The sequence below is a fragment of the Phoenix dactylifera genome, unplaced genomic scaffold, assembly GCF_009389715.1.
Source record: "Phoenix dactylifera cultivar Barhee BC4 unplaced genomic scaffold, palm_55x_up_171113_PBpolish2nd_filt_p 000125F, whole genome shotgun sequence".
NCBI classification, from domain to species: Eukaryota; Viridiplantae; Streptophyta; class Magnoliopsida; order Arecales; family Arecaceae; genus Phoenix; species Phoenix dactylifera.
In genome coordinates this window covers 1,278,949-1,287,443 of record NW_024067690.1, presented here as the reverse complement: position 1 = coordinate 1,287,443, position 8,495 = coordinate 1,278,949, and the positions used below count along the sequence as shown (strand labels likewise).

The 8,495-nt window shown below is 43.3% G+C and overlaps 1 non-coding gene across 1 annotated transcript; it reads right to left on the bottom strand.

The window, feature by feature from the left end:
* Positions 1 to 7,287: 7,287 nt before the first annotated feature.
* Positions 7,288 to 7,393, bottom strand: LOC120104857. Its single transcript, XR_005507212.1, has one exon. It is a non-coding gene; the product is annotated as a small nucleolar RNA R71 (small nucleolar RNA).
* Positions 7,394 to 8,495: the final 1,102 nt, after the last annotated feature.

The following is an 8,495-nucleotide window of genomic DNA, read 5'->3' as shown; positions in this document are numbered from 1 at the left end:
ATCGGCGGTTCCATAGATCCACACCTTCACCCAATCATGAAATTTTTTTCTTTTTAGAGCAAAAATAATATTTAATCACAGACCCTCAAATAGGCTCCTGCACTCAGCTATTATTGGTATTTTTAAGAATAGAAAGAGACTATTGGCCACTTTTACCCTAACCCGATGGGGCCAGGCTCCCCCAAGCTATTAGTGAGAGATGAGACAACGGGAGACGCGACGTTTTCAGAATCAAACTCCTTTTGCTATAAATAGCAAATATTGTACCGCAGATAGATAGGCGCAATTACGCAAAGCAGGAGAAGTGGCTTTTTCATAATCAAATCTCTTTGCTATAAATAGTAAAGATTGAACCAAAGATAGTGATGGGGGACGAAATGGATCGTCCAGCCTATAGCTAAAAGGCCGCCCAGTTCTGGCCCAATAAAAGCCAACACCATCCGGTCGAATCCTCAGTCCAGCTCAGAACCAACTCAGCTTCAGATATTCACCGACTCCCCCGACCAAGTTCGGGGTGCCTCCAATGTTCGTCGATCCATCCCGACCAAGCTCGGGGCGCCTGCTTCAGTAGTACGCCCTGATTCTCAAGCTCGAGGCGCTCCACCGAGCACACCTCGGAATCTGGAGAGCCGAGCTACCTCCAACACCCATCAAGCCGACCTCGTCAAACGCATGATGCGACTTCTCAACGGGCTCAGCTTCGCCAACAACCGCGCCCATGTGCGCGCCTATGCCCATCTACGTGGCCATACTTTACAACATCACCATGCCACGCCTCCATAGCCGGCCCTTAACAGTCAAAGGATGGCACCATAACTACTCCGACCATACCCTGCTGTGACAATACCCTACCGTTCTCAAGAACGGATAACACCACACGCCACCAACCAGCCTAAGCTACGCGCCGTTCGGCTCAGAGCCACGCCCCCTCATAATGTGGGCTGACGGTGCCTCTGCCACCTGGGCCTTTCCACCGGGACTATAAATAGTCTAGTCAAGTAACTTCTAAGGGACTCTTGGCTGGACCAAATTTATCTCACTCTAACGTGATTGCCGAAGGACCCTCACCGGAAACACCGGTGAGGCTTTGCGCAGGTCCGCCGCCGTCGCGCAGGAGGTGGCTCCCATCTTCTTCTTCCAACAACCAGCAGCTTCCTCGACTCCACCAGCGTGGTGACCCTCGGGCCAAATTTGAACCACAACATTTCTGGCCCTAGAAAGAGGGCCTGAGTCGTGATCATGAGGCTAAAAAATCACGGAGCTCCGAGTGCATCGAGCAGCCGGGCCCCGCCACCCGACCGCTCTCGTCAAAATCCACTCCCTGCAGTACCTGCACTAGTGGACCAGGTCCCGCAAGTCCGGCCAAAGCAATTTGACCTGCTCTTTCAGCAGGTTTAAACATTGACCACAACTATTCAGGGTCTACAACAAAGCAGGGCCCAATCTGCGCCCCCTCTCCGCAGGTGTGAGTCCACGGGATGCCACCCGCGGCATCGTTCCCCTGTCAGGCAGCATACAGCAGGCGAAAGGGGGCCCCGACGACGAGGGAGCCCCACCGTCGTCGGGGCCCCCATCGAGCTCGAAGCCAGGAGAGCTCACCGCGTCGTCGTCATCCTGCAAGCCGGTGCCGAAGTCTAACCCCCCCGATCGTGGGAGCAACTGTCGGAGGTGGGGTGATAAGTGCTTGATAATCTATAATTTAGTTATCTTTCCATAGCACTTATCAATGTTCTTAAACTGATAAATACGTATTTTACCATTAAATTGAATCATCATTGTAATAAATTTAAAATATGGTAAAAAGCAAATAATTCTTTTCTTAAATCAGACTCTGAACTTGTCTCTCTCTTGTTTGCAATCTTTCATGAAAATTACAGGAAAACATATAAGGAGGAGATTGTGTTGACCCGGTTTGATAACCTGATAGAATTGTAGTCAAGCTAAGGTTATAATTAAATGGGTTTTGGTCCTGATTCGATCGAAAGTTATAATTAATTTTGTATGGGGCAGAGGTTTGATTAACCCTTTTTATTAGGTCACGGTCCTGTTTTTAGTCTTGTCTGGTCGAGTTCGATCTGAAGCAGCTTAGCAAGAATTAAATTTAAATGACAATGGGCTCAAGGACAAGTCAACCATCGTGACCCACCTCAAACCCAAAGTCAATTCCCGACCAATTCCTTACCTGCCTTCATATAAAATTTATAAATTTAAAACAAAAAAATAATAATGAATATAATAAAATAAATAAAAATAATTTCGGGGAGAATCACTTATTCACTGTTCATATGAACAGTGTCCCGTAAAAACACTGTTCATATGAACAGTGAGAAATAATATAATAATAATAAAAAATTATTATTAAAATTGTTTCACTGTTTATCTCCTTCCTCCCGTTATCTATCCTTCCCGTGATCCCGCCTCACAGAGCGCCCCCCTGCCCGTTCCAGCCACGAGTCCCACGCGGTGCAGCCAGATCCAGATCCTCCGCCTCCTCTTCCGCCCGTGACGCCTCCGGTGTCTCCCCGTCGATCCCGCGGCCAGCCCTCTTCCCAGCAGCCGAGATCCAGCTCTTCCGCATCATCCCGTTCCAGCCACATCCAACGAGCACACCAGCGAGCAGCTCCTCCGTCTTCTCCAAGATCCGGCCGTTCGCGTCCCTCCCATCGATTCCCAGCTCCAATCCCTGTGATTCAGCCTTCACCGCGATCCCAGCCGACTGCAATCAACGAGCCGGTAACCCAGCTCCTTCCGGATCGGCACCCGCTTCGAGCTCCATCTTCACCTGAGATCATTCCCAGCATCACGCCCTCCTCCTCTCTCGGGATCCATCGCTGGTCTTCGGCGAGCTATAAGAAGAAGACGGGAGGAAGAAGAAAGGGGGGGAGGACGGTGAGAAGAAAGAAAAATAGCTGTTTTGGTGCCGAGAAGGGAGAATAAAGAAAAAAAAATGCTGTGAGCGGATTTGTTAGTGAAAGAAAGAAAAAAAAAAGAAAAAGAAGGTGATAAGTGCTAAATAATGTACAAATTTATCTATTTTACATAGCACTTATTATTATTGTTATGCACATATTTTAAATATTAACAGAAGAAAATGTGTTTCCCCTCTCATTTCATTTTAATAAATTATTAGAGGTAATTCAAGTTTGGTTTAATTTTCTATATTGATTTAGTCTAATGTGTGTGCAGGTCGAGTCACCCCATTCACGAATTAGTCCCAATCAGTTCCATGTGTGGATTGCTTTCTTCCCCATTTGCATGAAGTTACCCATCCCTTTGTCCACGTCATCTTTTTCGTGTGCACCAAGCTTCCCAACTTAACAAAACAGAGGCCTCTCCCATTTTCTCCACGTATCCAAACTTTCTTTATTCAGAACAGAGCCCTCCCAACCTACACGAGTGGACCCCAACTACCTTTCTAAAAAAAGAGATAAAATAATTCTCATATCACCCCTCACGCGCTTATCTCCCGCATCATTATTTATTCTCTTCTCCTTCCCTGTTTCAGAACAAGCCGCATGATCACTCCCATTCCCATTCAACCCCGTCCTCCCAGATTCTTTGCTCCAAACATGATCTCCTCCCGCAATGCAATCCTCCCAGCATCCGCAAGCCAAACATCGTCTTCCCAAAGATTTATTTCCATCTGATTCTGAATCTAAACATTTTCATCTCCCACGGATAAGAATCCCCTGTACCACGTCCTCCCCTCCCCCGCTTCCGCGATTCAAATCGGCAGATCATCCCTTTCCTTCCCAGCAAACCGAAGCAAGCTTATCCTCTCAAATCTCCTTCCACAAATAACCCGCATCTCGATCGTATCCCAGCATCCCAGCTCACGGCTCAAATCCGCACGTTTTCCCCCTGATTCAAAACAGAGCATACCTCCCAGCTCAACCGCATCCAATTTTTGATCGCCTCCGGACCCCTCCCGTTCGCGTTCAATTGTGTCCGAGCATCCCGTGAGCACCATCACCCTCATTTCTTGTTCCAGATTTGATCTTCTCCCAGATTTTCTTCCGGATCCCTCCCGTTCGCACTCAAATCTTGCAAGCATCCGCAACCTTCCTCCCATTCGGATTAACTCCATCATCCACGGAATCCGCCCAACATTTAACCATGCTCGTGATTTTCTCTTCCAGATTTCCTTGCTTCGGAACCAAATCCCAGCGGTCTTCCGTGATCCATCCAAATCCCGAGCCAAATGGAAGCTCCCTTGCCTCGCGTGTCCAGATGAGAGCCAGCGCAGAATCCTCTCCACGCCCACGTCGTCCTTCGCGTTGGAGCAGCATCGGCATCCTCCAATCCAGCTACTCATCCGCGGATCCATCGCCTGCATATCCTCCTTCAAGAATCCGATCTCCACGGTCAGGAAGGATATAAAAAGGGAGAAGAGTTCTTCAGACGGGGGGGAGAGCTTGGGGGAGAAAAGAAACAGAGAATACTCTGTTTCGGTGAAGAAGAAAAGAAGCCACCAGCCGAGAGAAAGAAATAAAAAAAGAAGAGAGAGAGAGGGAAAGAGAATATTTGTGATATTTTGGGAAGAATGAGAGGTGCTCAATTTCATTTGAAGATGGGAGGTCGTCCGGAAGCCATGCTCGGCTAAACATCTAGTCTAGGGCTGGATGAAGCCCTAGCAATGTATCAGGGCAATTGTAGTTCTTATTTTTTTATTATTTTGGAGTCTGTTTAAATTCTTATTTCCAATGAAATATTTCTTCATGATATTTAAACTTTGAGCATGCTAGTTACTAATCATGTTTGCTAAAGTAGTCTAAGATGATCCATGCCTAGGAAGATGAAGTGTGCTGCATCCTAGATTAGCATACTTAGGTAGACACTTCATGCTACACCGAAGATGGATCTTCCTAACACTCTTTATGCTTTTATTTTAAAAGGCTTGTAGCCAAAATTGCATGCCTCTCCAAAAGATAAAAACTAAGAACACAATCCTTGATGCAATGCTATGTGGTGGATTCCAAACCCTAGATCTATTTACTTTGATAAAATTTCAATTCGTACTCATAGATTAATTTAGTTAAATCAAGTTAGCAAATCCTTCTTTTTGATTTATTTTTAAAAGAAAAATAACTTATCTCCAATCCCTGTGGACCGACACCCGTAATCACTATCCTACAAGATACGTGCTATTGCGTGGTTTATTTTCAAAATTGAAAGAACCGATCAGAAGGAAGGACTTGAGGCGGATGGCGTGGAGTATCTTAGCAAGCCGATCAAAGTCGCCGAGCATCATGAGCAGCTAAACCTCGGTTTAGGGGTTTGATGAAGCCATAGAGGAGTATTCGTTTCATTTTTATTGATTTGAGTTTGTATTGTAAGAGTGTTGCATGATGAAGAATTTATCAATTGATCTTTATGATTTATCCAATTTATGTGAATCATTTATCTTGCATAAAATATTTTACATAGATTGATCTATTTCATCGAATCCAACACCTGTGGTTTGGGGGAGATATTCATGTGACATCGATTTCATGTTTAATGATTTAATGATTAGATGCATCATGCTAGGTTAGACAGGTCATGCTTATCGTTAGAGTAGATGGTTTGTGCTAGACTTAGATGATTCATGCTGGAAATTAGTTATAATTTTCTTTTATGATTGCTTTGACTTGTAGTCGGAAGCAATCAAGTCTTAAATACAACTCAATCATTGAAAGCGTCACGAATATAAATCTATCGGTGGATTCTAGCCCTAAACACCTCCCTCCATAGATAATTCATACTATTACATCCATATTAATTCTTAGTTTTTATCATTTACTCTAGCTTATACCCTTTGAAGTAATTATTTAATTAGAAAAAAATAACTTGTCTCCAATTCCTGTGGACCGACACCCGTAATCATTATCCTACAGGATACGTGCTATTACGTGGTTTATTTTTGAAATTAAAATAACCGATCAATTTTTGGCGCCGTTACCGGAGATTGCTAGCATAGTTATTTTTCCTATCATTAAAAAAAAATTTAATTAATTAAAAAAAAACTTTCAAAAATATATATATATCTAAAATAAAATTAAAAAAATTATTTTCTATTATTGTTACTTTTTTTATCTCTTTTTTCTCTTCTACTATTTTTTTTTTAATTTTTCTTTTGGTCTTATTTGATCAGGAATCGAAGAGGAGATCTGGGCTATCAAAAGGGAATGCTTTAGAGGTTTGCTTAAAAAATTTTAAATTGCTGGAAAAATTTTCTTTGGTAACCTCTAGACCTTTCTTATTTAAATTAATTATTAGCTTAAAATTTTGTGGTGACTGTTTGATTTTAATTTCAGCAAAAGTGTGAATGCATGCTTGATACACATACACAAATTAATCCGCACATAGTAAGGGCAATCACCCCAACAAGATAAGAGCCGGATTTCATCACCGGACTCTTGCCCAATTTAGGTGAACTCAATCTCACATAGTGTCACTTTAATTAAAATCAATTAGACATTGGCCCCTAGGGACATTCGAGCTCAATAGGACGAAGATCACCGAAAGTTGCACCAATTTCGCTCTGTGGCTTAGTTGATGTCTAGGCAAGCTTTGTCCCTATAAGGGAGACAGTTCATCTGTTCGAGGCAAGTGGGTTTTAAGTGGGACCTTTGCAAACGCATCGTGACCCCTCCACTTACCTGGGAGCTTACCTGGTCAACTCGGTTCTAGACCGGATTGGAGGCTTAGGTGCCCTCTTCAAACCAGTTAGGAGCTGTCTAGTGATTTTAGGACAAATACAAGGATTGATGTGTTTATCTTTTATTGCATGCTTGACTGATCAAGTACTAGTGTATGCAAGGGAGTCGTTCTAGAGTACATGACCTATTACCTTTTGACCCTGAAATAGAACGGACCCTTAGAATATTCGAGCTAAGATCAGAACATTAGAATCATCCCCACCTCTTAAGATGGCTGAAGAACAACCCAAACTCCGGAGGAAGTACTTTACTCCCACTATTTACACTTCCCCATCTTGCATTCGATTACCTGAGGTAGCAGTTGTACAATATGAAATAAAGTCTAGTGTGATCCAAATGCTCCCCTCTTTTTATGGGCTCACCAACGAAGACCCATACAAATATTTAGATGAATTTCTTGAGATTTGCACCACTGTCAAGATTCAGAATTTCACTGATGATGCTCTGAAACTTAGGTTATTCCCCTTCTCCCTTAAAGATAGAGCCAAACAATGGCTAAATTCTTTAGAAGCCAATTCGATTCATTCCTGGGATCAAATGCAACAAGAATTCCTTAAAAAATACTTTTCCATAGGAAGAACGAACTAGTTTAGACGTGCCATCACGAGCTTCTCCCAAACTGAGGGAGAAGAATTTCATGAAACTTGGGAGAGATTTCGGGACCTAATCCGTAAATGCCCACATCATCAAATACCTAAATGGCAGCTAGTGCAATGTTTCTATGACGGATTGACTGAACGAAACCGTCAGATTATTGATGCCGCATGCAGGGGGACATTCATGCTTCAAAATGAGCATGAAGCATGGCAATTATTTGAAAATCTAAATGAAAACTCCCTCCACCATGCTTTTTGTTCTCGTCAAGCACCCCTGAGTTCTCAAAGAAAAGGGACCATTTGTGAAATAAGTCATTCTATGGACCTGTCTAGCAAGGTAGATGCATTGTCCCATAAGATTGATCAACTGATGATAGGTGGGTATTACATAAACTCTTCCCAAGCACAAGTGTGTACTATCTATTCTAGCCCATCCCACCCTATTCATGAGTGCCCTTCAGCGCCCCAATTCCCCGAACTCATGCAAGAACACATCAATGTTGCTCAAACACAGCCTAGACCGGGTAATGACCCATTTTCCAATACATATAACCCAGGATGGCGAAATCATCCAAACTTTTCTTGGAAGCAGCAAGCTTCGAACACAGCCCAACTCTATTCCCAAAATTTTTAAAATCCTCAGAATTTTCAAACCCAACAAAATATTCATCCCTACCGTCCCTCGACTCAATTTCAACACACTCCTTCTCCACCCCAAAGAAACACAGCCTTTGAGGAGAAAGTGTTGAACGCCCTTCAAGGTTTGAAAACCATTACACAATTGGTGCACTCTCACACGCAATCCATCGTCAAGCTAGAATCCCAAATGGGGCAACTAGCTAATGCACTGAACAAGCGAGAGGAAGGAAAGCTTCCAAGCCAACCACTAAGTAATCCTAGGGGACAATACATGGCTCAAGAAAATCAATTAAATGCAATTCATCATGAACAAGCCAATGCTTTGACTACCCTAAGGAGTGGACATGTAGTAGACAATAAGATTGGGGAGGACAACAATAAGGAAGGTGAAGAAGAGGATAAAAATGTGTCAAATGAAAATCTAAAACCTTCTTCTTCTTCTTCAGCTAGTCCACCTTCTGCCAAAACTCATACCCCAAAGGCCCCATTTTCTGAAGCTCTTAATTCACCCTCTCCTTTTGGCAAGAAGGGAACTTCACTAGAAGAGATGATGGAGGTT